Source organism: Tenebrio molitor, chromosome 1 (assembly GCF_963966145.1).
Source record: "Tenebrio molitor chromosome 1, icTenMoli1.1, whole genome shotgun sequence".
NCBI lineage: Eukaryota > Metazoa > Arthropoda > Insecta > Coleoptera > Tenebrionidae > Tenebrio > Tenebrio molitor.
The window spans coordinates 43,029,296-43,049,134 of record NC_091046.1 but is presented as its reverse complement, the minus strand read 5'-3'; the positions used below and the strand labels follow the sequence as shown (position 1 = coordinate 43,049,134).

The 19,839-nt window shown below is 34.4% G+C and overlaps 1 protein-coding gene across 5 annotated transcripts in view; it reads right to left on the bottom strand.

Annotated features, from left to right (window-relative positions):
• LOC138133353 (uncharacterized) overlaps positions 1-19,839 on the bottom strand; it is a 175,259-nt gene that overhangs the window by 121,379 nt on the left and 34,041 nt on the right. The gene's annotated exons all lie outside the window — the stretch shown is intronic.

Sequence of the window (19,839 nt, the reverse complement as noted above, 5' to 3'; positions counted from 1 at the left end):
TCCATTTATAAAAAGAAAACACCTCCAATAGGTTCATACCACAATTTGTTAGTTGTCCTGTGTAGGCAATTGAAAACAAAATGATAAAAAATATAACTGATTGCTAAACTGATTTCATCAGATTTTATTTTATCTAAGTGGTATGTTTTCGATGAAAAATAGGAGAAAATTTGAATTTGTCCATACATTTTTATAATAAACATGATTTTGTTCTGTAAATCTTTATTACAACGGTTATGTTTTGTCTAGAATTCGTTTAATTATGACTACTTTTAATAATTATAAAAATTGTTGATTATGGACCAAAAAAATCATTTTGTTCTGAACACGTGTTGTATACTTTAGTAGTCTAATGGTATAGACAGGGTTATGCAATTTTTGAAGTTCGTCATGACACAATTTTAAATCTGATTTACATCTACGAATAACAAAAAGATCGTATTTTTTAAATGGTATCCGTACCATTTTAAAATGTAAATATTGAACTCTTTAAGATAAAAGGGTATAGCTTGTAAAGTATTATTGAATATCTAATCTATAAACCACAGCTTTAGATTTAATTTAGTGCAAACCTGCACCATTTGTGCAAAGTACATATTTGCAATTTCCTTAATTAATGGTTATAGCTATAACGGGTGTTCAAATCAAAAGTTCATCAAGGTGGTTATGATTTTTGTTTGCGAGTGTAACGTGTTTTTTTGAGTTGTATTTCGTTTTCTGTGGATTTGAACTTTAATTAAATTTAAATTTAATGTAATTAATGCACCAAAAACATCTATCCCACAATAATTGAGTCAGCAAATTAATCTCCCTCTGTTGGAATAACGCACAAAATGTTACACAAGAATTTACATCTTTATCCCAACAGTGTCACAGCAATGCAGATTATCCAAGAAGATTACATCTTTGCAATTGGCTTGTCGACAACGTAGGCAATAATGTCTTGGTGTGCATTTAATGCTTTCGACATAAAAAACCCATCTAACCTAACATTTTACAGATTTTACATTTTACACATCGCTTTCGTCAAATTAAGAGATTTTGTATTCAGTGTTACCAAACATGTGGCCAGAGACTTGTTGTGCTCTAATTATAAACATTTTTTTTAACGTGGTCCTAACCTAACTTTTGTGATCGATCTTTTAATACATACTTCACAATGTTGTGAAAAATTCAAAGGCTACTTGATGAACTTTTCAATTGAACATTCTATAGTTACACAATGTTTGGTTTGGATTCGATTTAACTCAAGGATAACAAAAATATTGTTACTTTAAATAGAAAGATACCGTGGCGCCTCCACCATTGCATTATTATTTTAATTTATATTTGCAATTTTATTAGCTAATGATGTAAATAGAATTATGGAATTCTTTTTAATTTGATTCGTCATTAATAAATCAAAATATAAAACACAGTTTTTACATCTTATTTATCTCAAAAAATAACAGAGATATCGTTCTTTTTGATAGAAGAAGTATCCTGGCGCCTCCACCATTTTTACAAATCATACCGTAAATAGAGTTTTTGAATTTTGAAATTCAATTCCTCAGTAGTAACTCTATAAAATACATTGTATAAACTTATCTTTGTCTTTAAATAACGTGTTTCTACGCTTTCTTGCTCACTATATACGAGCATACGAGTGACGAAACATATTTAACAATCACCTGGGAATTATAACAAAAAGTAAAACGTTTTTACAAGTGTGATACTCTGCCAGTAAAAAACGTTTACTAATTATTTAGAAAAAAAGTAAATTATGAAAGGGTGTTTATGCGAACTCGTTGAAAAACCAGTTAGAACAGTAACAAACCGAAGTTGAGTAAAACATGTGGTGCTTCACAAGACAAAGAAAAATAAAATATATTTTTTGACAAGCTCGCCAAGATGAGTAAATTACAAAAGAGTACTTTAATACGTAATGAAAAATATAGATGCTAGAATGCGATTACGCCCGGCGCCTCCACCATATGTACAATGTAATTACGAGTTAATTACTCACCCTCGTGCAGGATGGAACAAATTATTTCACTCGAATAACTTCTTCATAATTTTCTACACCTCTGAAACCGTCTTTGCGGCATGCTTTCTTTTGTAGTACTCGAGGGTATTTTCTTTCGATAAGTGTTAGATCAGCAATCTTGTGATTACCGTTTACTTGTTTAGATTCGCGATTCGCCTGCACAACAAAAATTCTTCCACACAAATACAATGGCAACTTGTTCTTTTGTGCGTATTTTCCAATCCGTCGAAGTAGCTGGGACAATGCAAGTGTGTCACGTCTGGTTCTTTGCGCCTTATGTCACCATATTAAGAGATGTTGAATTAGCGTAGCCCGATTTTTGTAACATCCATTTAATAATAATCACATTCGGTCCGCTTGGCAAACCTCGCTTCCGTTTTCTGCCCCGCAAATCAATATTGATCAGACATCTTCACCGTTCAGAGCTTTCGCGATCGCATCTCACATTTATTCTGTCTTACTCGTAAGTCAGATCGTGATTAAAATATGTATTATGAAGATTCCGCGTTCTTTCCCAACTCCCGACAAGAAACAGTGAACCGATTCGCCGGTCCACTAGATTCCCTTCCAATTCATGAGCGGTAATTGAATTTAGATGGAAGGCTTCCTGAATATAAATTGTCTAGGGAAAAAACATCGATTCGCACATTGGCGATGACACGCATTCCGGTAAATGCCACGCACATGTGTGAATACTTTAACAATGAGATAAATATGGAAGTTGACACGTATTCAATTCTAAGATGTTTACTTGAGTGGCGTGTGGCGAACAGTGATGGAATTGCGAATTCGCACGAATCGTCGGAATATGAAGCGGTGCTGTCGACAGCGCTGTTACGTTTGCAGATAAACAAATTGGCTTTCATTGCGAATCCAATCAACTACTCTAGGTATCTGCGTATTTGTAAATTTCGACTGATTTAATGCTGGAAGGATTCAATTCGACGGGAAGGAATGTCGCAGGAAATGCCTACGCATTTGTCGAAGAGCACACCGAAGGACGAACGCTATACTTGGCTCAGTTGACTCTTGTGTTTGACGTTACAAGGTTGCACGCCCCCAACTGTCACCATCTCGCAGGAGCGGCAATTCCTCACGGCATACTTCTCAAAAAATAAACAACGAACTTTCTTGAGTCGTGTGTAGATTTTTTCAAACCCAATCGTCAAAAGACGGAAAGAAAATGAAAAATAAATAAATTATCACATTCTAACTTTGTTTTATAAAATATGATATACAGGGTGTATTTTTAAAATGTGCCGAAACTTTACCTACGAGGTTGTTTGACAACGTAGAAGACTAAGAGCAATTAAAAGAAAATTGTAGCTCAAAAAATAAATATCATTTTATTTTTTGACATTGAATTTTTTAAACATTTTTTCCGAGTTCCACATGAAGCCAGTAGCTTGTGATTAAAATATCTGCACAACTTTCAAAATCACCCTGTATTTATGTATCAACAATAAATAGTTATTTTCATATGAGTAGTGCTGTCAGATCACTTTCCAGGTATGAGGCCGAAATTTGAAGCACGAGGCGGTAGCCGAGTGTTGCAAAACAGGCCGAATACATGAAAACTGACAGCGCACGAATATTGAATAACGTTTTTCGTATTTGTTTGGGTAAAGTCTTAAAAAAAAATTTAGCAACTAAAATGAACTGCACAGAATCTTCAAACGACGTAACTTCAGATTCTGCAATTAAGCGTATCAGTTGTTGTCATCTCCAAAGCTGTCTCTAGTACGAGTTTTCCCGAAGACACGATACAACGATTTGGCGAATTTCCAATTTTAAAAGTCCAAGAGCAAATTACAAAATATAGTGTGTCTAGGAGAAAACAAATTTGAAGTAAGTAGATACAAAAAAGCAAATATTTCTGCCTGTTTTAAATTATGTAAAAATGTCTCTTTGTTTTTTAGTTTCATATTATATTTACATTGTATAACGGGTGTTCAAAAACTGACACTCAACCTACATAACCTAAAAAGTAAACTGCATCTTCAACAAGCACAAGCATACCTTCAAAAATACCAAGTCTATTCCAAACCGATTAGGAAACAGTTCACTGCTTGTTGCTGAATAAGTGACGTTTGACATTTATAGTTTGACAGCTACGTCATACGTCAACCGAAACAAAAGCAAGCACCAGGCCACTCGACCACAGTTTTTTCGAACGCTCTCTACCTCCGCATTTAAAACTTTTTAACGATCTCCTGCAGCCAGCGAGAGTAACTAACACTCCTCATCACAAATGAGCTTCACTGCACTCTTCTATTATGAGCTGGTCATTGTCAAGTAACGACGGAATGGGAATTGTCACTAAGCTCATTACGGAATTTAAAATTCACCGAAAGAGCTTTCAACTAGCTTTCGCGAAAATGCCATTTAAAAGAAATAAGAAGGATTTCTTCACCAAACACTCGTACACTTGATTAAGACTTTCTTTCTGCACCCACGTGCTTTTCATATTTGTATTTACCCCCGAAGCAAACTCGTCCGTCTATTTTCGTTTTAATTGCACTTCATTACCCGTCGATTTTGTAACACGATACGTTATTGATTTCGTCTTGGAGGTTGTTTCGACGCAGTTTATTATTTTCTAGGTTTTATTTTGAAATTTATTTTCGCGTTCGTGTCAAATTAAAACGTCAACTTCGACGTTTTATTCGCGCTTTTGATTTTTACGGCGACCGAATCGAAATTCCTATCGTTTCGATTGTTTTCACAGGTGTCCGGGCAGTTCTTTGATCCAATTGTTGTGCCAGCACGAGTGTTACGCCACATTTACGCCACGATTTAGGTGTGGACGTTCGGAAGTCAGGTCGCGGATTTATCCGGCGTCATTCTCGGAACTGTCAAAAATGATGTAGCGGAGTAATTTGTCGGGAAACAGCTTCGGCCGCGAGTTTCTTATCTCCAAGGAAATTTTTCCACGGTACCTTGAAAAATGTTCCGAGTTTGAGAAGTCACCTGTACGCCGTAACTTTCCAAATTAAATAACAAAGTACTTCTGCGCCGACAAAGTTTTTTACTTGTCTTGTATTCTTCGAGGGATTTAACCGAAAATGATAGTCCTGACGACTTTATGTACTCAGCTAGAAAATTAATAATCTAATAAGTAAACCGAAGTTTGGGCAAATCCGAGTTCTTCTCGTGAGCTTTAGGAAACTCATTTCGTAAGTTTTCCAGAAGGTATTACTGTCCTACTAGACTGGCTCATTATCATTTTGAGTTATTCTACAACACAAATTCGCTTTTAGCGATTTTGTTTAAATTGAAATTAACTACTAATACTAAAGTAAAATCTATTTTCAACTAATTGTCCTCTATGTTTCAACGTTTAAATCAATGGAATCAATTAATCTAACAGTCTGATTGTGTAATGCGCATTATCATATTTGTAATAACTTTATGCAATTAGTCCTTTGTTACGCAACAATCAATTAATGTAATCAACCAAACTCTGCATTTGCAAAAATTCTATATTTGTCGTATAAAAAATTTACCACTCTTACCGTGCGATCTAAAAAAAAATATAAATTGAGTAATTTATGATCCGCCGTTAAGTTGGCAGCCCTAGTTTAAATATCCATGTAGTTGTCAGTGTATCTGAAATACGAGTATTAATTTTAACCAGTGGAAAAAATCGCCAATTAATGAAGCTTTTCTCTACGAAAAAACACACAAATCTTGGATGTGCCGGCAGCCTCGCAACGTTAGAAAAACTAGTAGACAGATTTCCACCACCCTCAGGAGTGCCACCTATCGGCGATACTAGTCTCACTCATGTTATGAGGCTTGCGGCACACTCAACTACCTCAGCAACGCCTACTGCAGTGGGACAACGATTTATAATGACCTTGTAGAAAAAATTAAATTCTCATGGTTATAAAAGAATAGAGACCAGTTAATCACACAAAATGACACAAAATCTTGGATAACTTTGCGAATTTTGCAAAATGTTATAAATTGACGAGTTCATAAATTGACGAGTTCTTCCACTGGTTAAAATTAACACACGTATTTCAGATACACCTTGTATATTTAAGTCTTCTAACCTCTAATATTGAAACTTGACAGTTGTGAAATAAAGCAATATTAAAACCAGTGTTGCCAACTCAACCGTGATACTCATGGTTTGCTCTAGTTAATTCTTTTTCCGATCGCACGATATTGAAACACACAAGATCTTTACTAAAAAAGAATGTTAACCGGAAAATTACAATATTTGATTTTTATTGTTAACTGAACTAATCTAAACTCTTTACACGGCACATCATTATTTATTCACACTATGTGCTGATTTTTTGCCAACATTTATCTGTTTACATTTCCTTTTCTTTCCAAAGTATTAACGGGAAAAGTAAAATTTTCCGATACATTTTTAAAAGCTTTGTGTCGCTTTTTGCACGTATCCCGAGGCGTATCTGCATTATTTTACGTTGCTTTGTATGTAGAGAATTTGGATTTTATTAGATTAAATTAAATTGAAATAATTTGGCTGAACTACCACTACACAAATATAACTTTCTGGGTTGCGAGATTAATTAATTTGCATGGCAGCACGTGCGATGAATTTTTCAACCTTCCATTATATTTGTTTTGCACAAACCTGTTTCCTAAAATCCTAAAGGCTCCAGACACAAGCTTTTGATATTAAGAAGATACGTTTTTAGTAAAGAGGAGATTTTTCTTTGAGCAAATAAAAATAATGTTCTAAGAATTCGATTAACAAAGGATTTCAACTGAAAAAAGAGACGTCTTGCAGTTAAATGACCGTAATTGTAGTCATAAATATTTCCGTTAGTAATTCAGTTTCCATTTACAACAAAAAAAATATACCTAAGAGAATAATTTCAGTATTTTTAAAAACTGTATTTAATTGCAAGCATGGTTTGAAATTTGTCTGATTTTTTTTGCATTATACAGGGTGATTTTGAAAGTTGTGCAAATATTTTAATCACGAGCTACTGGCTTCATGTAGAACTCGGAAAAAATGTTTAAAAAATTCTATGTCAAAAAATAAAATGACATTTATTTTTTGAGCTACAATTTTTTTTAATTGCTTTTAGTCTTCTACGTTGTCAAACAACCTTGTAGGTAAAATTTCGGCACATTTTAAAAATACACCCTGTATATCATATTTTATAAAACGTACACCAATGCGGTTTCCTTGTTTATAGCATATTTCCTATAGGTTACTTCGCATTGGAGTACATTTTATAAAACATCCTCGAGATTGTCTTGCCTCGGCCGCAAGCGGCCTTGGCGACAATTTTTCTTTCCGTACGTTAAAGAATGATTTCGCGGCCTTGATATACAAATAACTATTAATCAACAGCGAAAGAGAAGAAGAGAAATTTAAAATAAACGAAGTTAAAAGTGTAAAATCTTCGTGTTTTTTTATTTGTTCACTCTTTGGTGATCAGAATCAGGTTGAACACAAGAGCGAACAAAAAGCACTTCAGTTTTACCGGAATGACAAATCAATAAGACACGTCTCGGAAATCTCCTAAATTCGCTTAAAATCTCTGTTTTTATTCAAATTAATATCGCACTTTATTTCCCGCGACATATTACGATGGCGACGCGATAATGGAAGTAAGATTTATTAATGCTACCATAATGATAAAGTGTATTTTATGGCGTCTCCGACACAAAAATTTGCATCTTCACAATTGATCTTGCATGTAGCCATAATCAATCAAAATGAAAAACGAAGCGTCATTATTTCCGCCCCGAAATATTTTAAATACGCACTGGCAAATAAATTAGTCGGGGCCGATAAATCTATACAGAGGATAACAACACGGCGTGTTTAGAAAACTGCCCCCGAGAGTTATCGACAATCGATTAGCTCCGCTCTCCACATTTTTACTTTATCGCCAATTGACGTTCTATTTTTGATAAAGCCCGCTCGTGGTCGGCCGCAAATTACTTAAACACGCCAATAAACAAACCGAGTGCGAGAAAAATCCGTCGCTCGTTAGCGCACCAATTTGTTCGGCCGAAAAAAATAAACAGGAGGCGACTCTTCGAAATTTGCGCGCCTCACCGGGGCGGCGTCCTCGGGGTGGATTCGGTTCGCGAACTGCACCGCATGATTAATGAATCCGTCTCGGCGACCGCGACAGCCCTAAAAGCCCTCGAAAAGAGCGGAAAGGCTTTATTTAAAATTAATATCTGCCCCTCGAGCCAACCGCGCTAATGGGGTGTGACCCCCGTTTTGGAATTAGTCGCTGTCGATAAAAACGGAGCAGTTCTGTTTCATTCTTCGCCGAATCACTTGACCTAAAAATGAAGTCGCACGAGCGATGTTGGATGATGCGTGATGGACCCGATACAAGTGTAAACTCCCAAATAAAAGGGGATCTTTCCACCCTGTTTTTACAGCGGTGTATTGTTATGACGCTAAGCGCTTTACGGGTGTGTTTACGTCAACTGCAACCCCACTAAATTATATCTTAACGGGCGCAATTTACGCCCAAAGGGTTACACTTGTGCTTAAGTTGGCGAGGAAACTTTCCCTGCCAAATTAAGTATCTGCGACGCCTTTTTTCGGATGTTTTCTTTGTGCAACGAGCGGCACCTTTTCGTCGCCCGAAAGCTTTGTCTTTTTGTTAAACCGAACGTTTTGCTTTGACTCGTTTAAATCTTTCATGCAAGACGATTGGGAATTGCGTCCCAATTATCAATTGTCGCACAATTTTTTCTCCTTGCAGTAATTATCGTTTGTTTGATGATGTTCCAATATGGTGATTTGCGTCGTAGTCTGACGCCGATTCGACAAATTATTTCTTTTTCTGACCTTAAGCCTCACAGCTCTCGCACTTCGTACCCTCTTCATCACAAATAGGAGTTTTTGTCTTCGCTCTATGTCACGTTGCTGTATTCACGATCTTTCAACAGCCATTTTTATTCATATCTATACAATCCACACCGAATTTATGGATAGTAAGGTGTATCAAGTTAAATTTTCTTCATGCAATAACCGTCACTTTTCCGAAGAAATGTCGTTGTTATACGGAAAAGAATAATTTTTTAGATGATTGTAGATTAATATGCGGATTTGTTCAGACATTTGGAGGTGTTGGTCTCATGTAAAATATGATCTACGAGGATTTAAATTTTCCCAAAGAGTATCTAACAAAGCAGTCATACTGAAAATAATAATTCATTAATCCTAAAGTTAGTTCATAAATAGTAGATTATACCATTAAGAGTAGAAGTGAGCCTTTTTGTGCTAAGCCCAGAGATTGAAAACCGATATAAAGTCGGCAACTGGGCGAAGCACAAAAAGACCTTTTACTTTAAATGATATATTTTATACTATTTTACTTTCAAGCGGATCACAAAAAAAAAAATCGGACATAAACTCATTTATTTTCTTTTGCTGCAGTTACAGTCTAATTTTAAGACACCAGTAATTCCTAGTTTTCTTTTTGCAATATTATCAGTACTTGAAGGTTCAATAATATTAATAAAGTCTACTAAAGTCTAAAGTTTACCTTTTAACGTTGAACGGCCATCTTGCTATTTTTGATTTTGACATCTGTCATTCGTGCACATGGGCGACTCGTGTTACACCACAGTAGCTCCGGTTAAATATTGAATAATAATTTCGTTATTTCGCGTTTTTAGAGGCTTTTTTTTAATAAGGATAATTTTTACATATCTCGTGTAATTATTGACAAATAAATCTCGAGAAATGCTTCAAATGGTCTTACACTTTGACTCGATCGGGTCGCCTGTGGACATTTTAACTAGAATTTGAAGTGTTTCAAGTCCGGTTACAAAAAAAAGCCAATTCAACGGTTTCTATAGAGATACACAAGGACACGATTTTCGACCACTTGAGGAAGAAATTTATTTTATTGAAATACTTTAACGTAAAAAGTTACATAAAATGAAAAATTCCAAATGTAAAAAATTATTAAACACATATCACTCAGGAATTTCTTGATTAGTTGATTTTCTTAATTATTTTTTAACAAAATTTATTATTGTTATGCAATTATTGTGAGGAATTAAACCCGTCTAAGCAAACAAAAATTAACCAATAACAGGCTATAAAAGATAATTCAACAAAAATTAGAGCATTAGGGTACTAAAAGGAATTCTTTTGATTTTGATTTATTATTTATTTTTCAATATAGTTTCCGCTAAGAGCGTTTAGAATGATGGAAAATATTTTGCAAACAAATTGTCAGGAGATTTATCTGAACAAGAAAGGTCGACGTTAAATTATGGCTGCATTGTGAAGGATTGATTCGTTCAAACTCAGCTTTTTCTACAGCAAAACCCATCATTGAAATTAATCTTTTCGTTATTCTCCTTTTTCGGATGTTTTGGGAATTTAAGGAATGACTTCTTTAAGTCTCCAGCACAGAGAACGTTTACATCTTCTTCTTCTTTTGCTTTCTCAATTATTACAGAAGATCTGCTTCTACAAACACTGTCCAGTTTTTCTAACTTTCTTGGATGATTTCAAATAGCTCTTTGATTTTCATCTAGGGCAAAACAAAAGTACTTACAATGCCGTGAAGGAGAAACACATCTTCAGTAGTGTTTGTGTTAATCTTCTTTGTCTCCCAATTAAGAAAGACGTTTTCCAAGACTATAAAAACTTTTTTTTTTCTTTTTACTGCCAATGCTGTTCTTTCGCATTTACTTTTTATATTTGTTTCTTTCTCCGTTACTCATGTCACATCAGTGTTTTGTTTTTGATTTGTTACAATTAAATTTAAAAAATACGTTTCTGAGATTAAATTCGCCTCAATCAATGACAGAGAGGCTGCCACCTATAGAAAGAATTTCCTGATACATCCATCATTTTTACACCACATAAATTTCTGTTTATTTTACTCACGCCAACGATAGTGCCCGTTTGCCGTATTCGATTTGTCACAATTAAACCCACAATACACAGTTTATAAATTTTATCCAGCTCACACCATAACAGAAGAATTCTCATTTTTAATTCGGAAAACAAACTGGGGTAACCGCCTTTTTTTTTTTTAATGCTAGAGATCAAATTGTGTGGCGTTTGGTATTCGCTCCATCACAAACGTATCTTGGAAACACAGCGATTAGCTTTGATCTAACTTAAAAAATTATAGAAATATTTTATTTATTTTATTTATGAGAAGTATCCCGGCGCCTCCACCATTTTTCGGAATGACATTATACTGTGCGATTATTTAGATCACAGAAGCCTTTGATATTTTAGGCATATGTCAACAGATACTCTGGAATGCATGGAAGTATTTTTGGTTGCATATACCTGTTTCAATTTAAATTTGGAAAATTTTGCCGAAACTCGGTCAAACAGGCACCAGCGTTATTGAAATAATATATTAAAGAACGAGTTTTATAAGGGTTGATTTGGCGCACGAGTCCCAAGTGTAGAAAACGACCCGTAGGGGAGTTTTGTATGGGACGAGTGCACCAATACCCTTATAAAACGAGTTTTTTATGTTATTTTTCGGAATTTGCAACCTTGTTTTAATTTGTAATTTAAAAGAGTCTTTATGCGAATCTGTTGAAAAACCAATTACAACCGTAACAAGCAGGATATGTGTTTCGTGAAACACAAACGAAATTATAATGTATCTTTTGCCAAGCTCGCCAAAATGAGTGAATTAAAAAAAAGTATTTTAACGCATTAAATACGTAATTAAAAATGTGAAGTTAGAATGCGATTACACCCGGCGCCTTCACCACATGTACAATGTAATTACGATTTAATTACACAGGGCTGTAGGCAGAATGCAGAATTTCAACTGAAATTTTTGATTAGAAAGTTTAATATGTTTTTTTTATTGACGATAAAATTTTGATTGTTTCGTTGCCACAAAAATATGCACGTGTCACGATGAGTTACGGCCAAACATGTACATTAGGTAATAAATAATTTAAACAAGACATTACAAACATTATGAACATTACAAAGCTTACTGCTTCACGCAGCTCAACACTCTCACAGTTTTGATTTTATTAGAGTTGCAATTTAAATTGAAATTTATTTGGTTTAACTACACCACTGTGGGAAGTTAGAACAACCTAAATTATAATGTTAACTCAAAGAAGAAGATTTAATATCATCCCATATTATTGTTAATATTATAAGAGTTTATTTATTCGTTTATCACAAAAATGTTGCTACTCTGTGACAAATCTCTTTCACAATCACTGAATAACAATAACAATTATTTATAAACCCAGTAAAGATAATTATTGTAAATTGACAACCTACTTGCCATTTGTGTAGTTCTCCTTATTTTAGAAACACCGTTCACGTTTTTTTGCCATAATGGGCGGCCATGATTTACTTTTTTAACGTTGGACACACTGTTTGTACCTGACATCCGGACCTATCAAAATGAACATAACATTTTGCTAAATTTCCCGCGATGTCTGAGTATTCTTCAATTGCAAACTAGTAAAACTGACAACAAACTAGACATTGTCGCTATTTAAAACCTCAAACTTAGAAAAACCTAACCTAATTTAACAGACAGCTTTACTACAAAATTAAATGCAAAATTTCCATGGCCTCCTACTATGCCAAAACAACGTGAATGTATTTTATAAACATGTTTCAGATAAAACTTACATGAGGAATGAGTTTTCAGAAAACTGCCAAAATAAATTTGTTTATGGAGAATTCGCGCAAGCTTTTGCTTTGTTATTATTAAATTGTTACTTGTCAGCTTGATTACACCTACTGGCCCAGAAATTGTATTACAATGAAGTAAGCACACGTAACTAAAATAGGAACTGCAATGTAGTTGCAACTCGCCCGGAGCATCCACCATATTCGTTGCAATTACATTTCGTGTTTCTCTCCGACAAAACTCGTCCGTACAACGTCGACATTTCATTATAATTCTTTTGAATAATTCCAAATCAAATGGAAAACTTCGGCACAAGATGAATTTTTTCACAGCACGCGAAGTATTCTAAATTTTTTGCAAGATTTTTCATTGACTTCTCAACAATAAAGTAATTTTGCACGAAGAAAGTTGTGCTTGTCTTGTCCCCGTCCAGGGATTTAATTAAAAAAAGATAGTCCCGGGGACCTTATGTCTCCAGCCGGAAAATTAATAATCTAATAAGTACACTCGAGTTAGGTAAATCCGAGTTTCTTCTCTTGAGCTTTACTAAGCTCGTTTATGAACTTTTGCAAGATGTATTAAGTACTCGCATCGTTGCTATCCTGAGACACTGCGAACATTTTCCATCATAATGTGATGCATTCATTCTAAATTCTCGTAAATCCTCTTGCCAACGTCCAAACACATAAAATAACTGCATCTGAATATTTCGACCGTGTTGTTTGATATAATCCACAGATCAATCCAATTTGTTAAACAAACGGGACATTTCCATCCATTTATTACGACACTATTTGGTTTGTTTTCAAAATCGTAAACGGAAATGCAGATGAGTTGGTTTTGCGGTTTTTTAAATTCTGTTAAAAATAAATCAGGGTCGTGGAACCCAGACTGTCGGCTTTGTTATGTGTTATGGCAGCGTTGAATCGAGCTCAGACACAATTTCTGAGAGTCATAGCACATTTATACATGCTCGGATCCGAGATTTAGTTTGGTAAAAAGCTTCGGAAGCTCGCTTGTAAAATATTGTGATCCGAAAGTAGACCAGTGAGCTTATTTCAAGTCAATGAACTGTTTATTGGGGAAGATTATGTATTTCGCCCACATTAGGGAATTTATTAGCACTGTAGTTTACCGAAATGTCGTTGCTTTTCCGCTTCAGCTGTTATCGGCTGACGTTTATCGGGAACAAGCAAAACAAAATAAACTTGTGTTAAGCAGGAGATTTAAAAAAGTATTGAAGGAACTCTGGAATTCAGATCGGTATTTTAGACGGAAAATGTGTCTTTAAAAGGATTTTTGCTTGGTTTCTTTTAATTAAACCAAACCCCAAGAACGGTGAAAACATCGAATGTATTACGGAAATTGCCAGTTTGGGCAAAAAACACAAGATTTGTTTCGATTTGTTTTGATTCAACAGAAAATATTAATTGGACATTTTTTGAGGTGACCACTCCGGTTATTAAACAAACCATTAATACACTGACCGGCACAAAAAACGACTCACTTTGAATTTTATTAATATAATTAAGTAATTCATTGTCTTAGAAAAATTTTTGGATATCATGTTGTATTGATAAGTGTTATTTAAGTTATTCTTTGCCAAAGAATATCCGACAAACAAAACATTAAACACAGCAAATAAAATTTTAATGAAAAAAAAAAGTAATTTTTCAAAAAAAATTTTATGTTATGAAAAATTGCCAAAATTTGAACAGCATTTTGAATTAGTATCTCGTATTGTCACATTAAATCTTTTAACACGTAAATCAACCAACAAAAACACAACGTGGAAGTAACGCAAATTTTCTAATAATTTATTTAAACAAAACAATTTGGTTGCCATGGTGACCATAGCACTCACGATCGTTGAAAATATCCCAATTTAACTATAATAAAGAAAAATAAGCACAAATATAATTTCAAGATCATTTATTAAAGAAATCATAATGAGTCGTTTTTTGTGCCGGTGAGTGTACGATGAAGTTAAAATATTTATTCCAAAAACAATAACTAAAACCGAGACGAATCACATATATTTTTATAGAACATTACATTTTCCTCTTTGATTACATTGATTACAACATTCTCATATCCTTTCACTCGTTCCATAATATTTTCTGGGGCGGTATATTTAAATAATTTTAATTTAATTTAATTTAATTAACAAAATGTTTTGTATATTTACTTTGATATTTGATCAAAAGCTAGCTGATGACAGTTTTTACAAACATGTAATCAACAAAATAAGTGAATCTCAATTTACAACAAACATTCATTTTTGTTATGTAGAACGCGGATACAATTTCGGTTCCAAGCTTTAGTTACATGAAAGCTCTGGAAGCTTTCTGCAGTAAAATACTGTAAGTAATCTAAAAGTAGACCGGGAACCTCATTTGAAGTCAGAGGACTGAAAAATATGGATTTCGCGTTTATTAGTAATTTATTAAATATGAATTTTACAGAAATATCGTTGCATTTCCATTTGAGTTGTCATTGTGTAATATTTGATGTTACAAAAGGAAGTTACTTTCTTGTGATTTTCTAAAAGTGTAGGTAGAAGGTCTTGGATTCTCTCATGGGCTGTGACCTTGGAAGTATCTACGCGAAGGAGGAGCGATAAACCTGTGAAAAATCTGTAAATGACTGGAAACGTCGACTACTTTACATGCAAATAGACGAGAGAGAAACGACACTAACGTAAGCAATGACGATGTTTTCCGGTCGGTTTGTAGCGCCTACTGGGGACCGATATTCATCATCGCCCATGAGAAAATCCAACCATATACACTTCTATACATAAATAGGTAAATTACCTAGGTACAGAATGTCTGAAGAAACATCAAAGCCGTCTTTGGATTTATAAAGCATGTCTTAATGTTAGTTGAGAGTTGTTTAGATTTTATTTGATATTATTTAATAACTTAGTTCGAACTTTTTTTTTAATTTGCTAATGGTGTCGTTCTATTTAGATAAACCGTAAGGAATTCGCAGCATATTTGTAAGGCTCGTTGCGTCAATATCGAATTGCAAACCAACGTGAGTCGTGTCAATTTGGAGGTTAGAAACATTTTGAAAAGAATATGCACGATTGCTCCAAGATTACAAATCCAAAGAAAAGTGTTAATTCAAGGGATAAAGACAGTATTGAAAGTAGAAGTCCTTTCTGCCACAATCAGAAAGATTTGTTTCGTTTTTCGCGTGTATTTCGAAAACTGAAAAAGGTAGCAAAATAATTCCACAAATTCAATTTTACACGTTCAGAAAGAATATGCAAATGGAAGATGAAAAGATAAATTGTTTCATTTATTTCACCCAAATCTTCTTCTTCTTGAAGAAGAAGTTTTAAAATGCCTGCAAAAATAATTAACCTGGTATTTGTTTGAAAAATGAACATGAAAAGGAATTAGTATAAAAACGAAAACAAGTACCAAAAGATGTTTTATAGAAAAAAATTGTTTTAATTTTGTATATACGTGTATAATGTGATTCAAGAGTAATAATGAGTCCGACGGAATTGAAAATGCAACCCACAATACATTTGGAAGGTAAACGTAAATATTTACGGCGTCGAAATCGAACTTAACGTTCCAAATGTATTGTGGGTTGCATTTTCAATTCCGTCGGGCTCATTATTATTCGTGTGAATCGCCTTGTACCGAAAAATTTATGTAATTTACAAATTTATTATTAATCTCTAGTACATCTTCTTGTCCTTTTTTATTATCGAAATAAAATTGCGCAACTTCCAAACCATTCGAGCTTTTTATTATATCCCTAGGCAACAAAAAATATTTATTTTTCCATACCTACTTTATCATTCTGCAGAGATCTCGTCACAGTTACTCTACAAACAATTTTATTACGCATGACTCTCTTCCTATTTTATTTTTACTCTGTACACAACTCTCTCACTTGATGCAGGTAAGCATTATTTGCAAGATAAAGTTAACAAGTCGTTACATTTTTCCGTTTGTTTGTTTTTACATGCGATTGCTGAAACGCGTAACTGCGCCTGTGATAACCCTCTCGTCATGCTGCACGTTTGCTTAAGGATTGTCAACCCTTTGTAAACCATCCTGCTTAGAACGTAGACCACCATAAACGTTATTTTTAACCAAAGCAATTTATTTTTTATTCAAGATCACCGCCCCCGACTTCACATTTTACCAGCGTAATCCCACACCGAAAACTTGAACCGCACACAATATTCTGCTTGTAGATTTTTTGTTGTATTTAATTAAGGTCTATTTTTAGTTGCGAATCTTTAGGAAAGCGATTTCTCTCATAAGCCAAAATCATATTCTCAACGTATGAATGATAAATAAATATTACTGAACAAGGCAGCAACCGCATAAACTGTTATTTATATTCGGCGAATTTGAATTTATTTCGTGCGGGCCGCATTGGAGTACACGAGAGGAATAAACATCTAATAGTAATAAGATTTGTTTGCTTGCAGCGCCAGCAGCACTGCGGCCATCTCGCGATGATTCTGTTTTTATAAAATTCGTAATAAATCTGCGTCTCCATTCTGTTGTGCGACCCTCTTTGAACATTTCACTCCACGCGTGTATTTTCTTCGGACATCTCATTCTTTATGGACCTTCTCTATAAAACCTGAACGTATCAGATGGGAAGGCGATGAAGTCAACCCGATAAATTTATGTTATGGCCGAGTCGGTTGCGCCTTTTTTTAAGAAAATCCATTCCGGCCGGTTTAATTCCGTCTTCGTTAGGTACGAGTTATTTATAGTTTGCCGATATTAAAATAAATTGATCGCCGATGTAATTACTCCGAGCCAGAATGGCCCCTTTTGCAAAAACATCACTGCAAGATGACTCCTATTAAAGCGATCGCTTTAAGACTTTTAATTAGTCGCCTCCACGTCCAATAATTTCATCTCTGTACATCCTATTATTTTTGTCTCCTACTGCGTTCTCCACTTAATAATGGAAATGTCATGTTATTAAACATCATCGCGACAACGATCTCTTTATTACGGGAGTGTATCGGCAGTGCTGGAGGCGCTGCGACAAGTTTCACCGACGCTAATGAATCACGATGAAACGATACAACTTCTTCGTTTTGCCTCCAAAGTGGAGTTGAGCCGCAGTTTTGCCTATTACGAATTGGACTGGATTATTCTAGGGCGAACGCGGACTTAAGTGGAGTGGTGGGACTTAATTTATCACGGAGATTCTCCCTGTGGAATGCAAATTTTCAAAGCGATCTTATATTTCATCGGCGTGAAGTGTCACCGAGTAGAAAAAGAGATTTTGATTGGATTACATTCCTGTCTGGGCCTAACCGAATATTTTTGTCATATGAATAGCAAAATAACTTAATACATTCGTGAAATATTTTTTCAATGTGGACGTATTATGCAGGGTTATTACAAATATTTCTGACGACATGGTAGGGGTGGAAATTTGCCGCCAAGTTTCAGGGGTACACAGGGGTTATTGTAAATGTTTTTTCATCGTAGGTGGCTGCGAAATTTGCCACCTACGATACATGGAGTACTGTACTACTAGAGGTACACGTGGGATTTTACGATAATGTTAACAAATAATTAAAATCAAATCACCACAAATTTCGCCTAATTAACTTCGCTTGATTAAAATTTTATTGAAAAATGATAAAATCAAAAGCACTACTCTGTCGAATATCCAAACGTTGCAAAATGCTTGTGGGTTGGGCTTTAATCATTTCTCTAACCCACAACAGCTTCCTCAGATTCAGATTCTGGAAACCTTTCAGTTGGTTTTCCTTTATTTACACTTCCAACCTGATCGAATCTGTTTATTACATCTCCAATATGGTTCAATTAGAACATGTGAGGTATTCATTCCTGCAGACTAACATTGAATAAATCCATTCATCATTATTGAATGTTTTCATTTCAATGGTAAAATATTAACAATAAATGCACCATGCTTCAGGAAACATTTTCATTGTTGGTGAAGTAATACATTATTTAAATGTTTGCAACTTACTACAGTAATTGCAATAATTAGTGTAAAAAATGTTTTTCTTACCTTACAATCTCAGAACACCTTATTTAACACTTTGAAAAATAATAAACCATGAAAACTATAAAGTGACAAGTCTGAGCTGTCAAATGTCAAATTTTGGATGCGTACACCATAAAGCACAGCCTATTATGATTTAAGAAACAATTATTATTTCCCGGTAAGACAAATTGATGTGATTATTTGGTTGCCTAAAAACAAGGGGCTTCAAATAATGTGAATATTTGACAACTAGCGCCTAACCTGTAATTAAACCTGAAATCAGCTGCATATAATTATATAAATCTAGACCTAGTTGTTTTTGTCTTCAGCCATCATCACTGTTGATCACTATATTTGCACAGGAACTTAGGTATAACCTTGGAGGAACAAGGTTGTGGAAAAGACAGGCCATCGAATTTACCCCGCCTTTCATTCTAGACATATTGTCTTCATGATGAACATTTAATTTTACGGTCATATACGCTGCGAGAATATTTCTTCATGTTTTTATTTATTCTTATTAATGTACAACAACTTTTTTTACGGTTCTGATTTAAGTCTTCACTAATCTTTGGCTGCAGGATTGGTCGCAAAGAACTTAACCATGACGAATTTGGCTTGAACAAGATGGAGCAATACTCGTATCATTACAATGAGAATATTTTCACATTTGTTTAAATTTTTCAATTGAAAAAAATGTAATTAGTGATGTTTGTAATAAGATTATTTTAAATGTTCCGTTTTTTACCTTTGTAATTAGGAACATGTTACAAGACAGATGTGGGTGATCTCCTATGACGAAAATAGTCTCAGAAGTCCAATTTATAAAAACGAAATATTTTTTGACACCTAGAATGCACTTCGTGACTGACGGAGGAGAAATTGTAAAACAAATTTTTATGTTGGTATTGATCAATTGATCATTATTTGATCAAAATAAAAAGTAATCTAGTTACCTGTAGGGTGTAACAAAGAGAAAGATTTTTTCCTCGAACCCTCTCATTAGATAATTTGATTTCGTTCTTCATTTAATTAGACTGATTCGTCATTTAATTAGGAAATATACAGAGTAATTATTATTCATCACAGGAGTTAAGCAACGCTTACCGCGGTTAACAGTTAGGTGGGTGGCCACCGACAAAATGCCGCCGTCACTTCATAGTATTTCTCTAATCAATG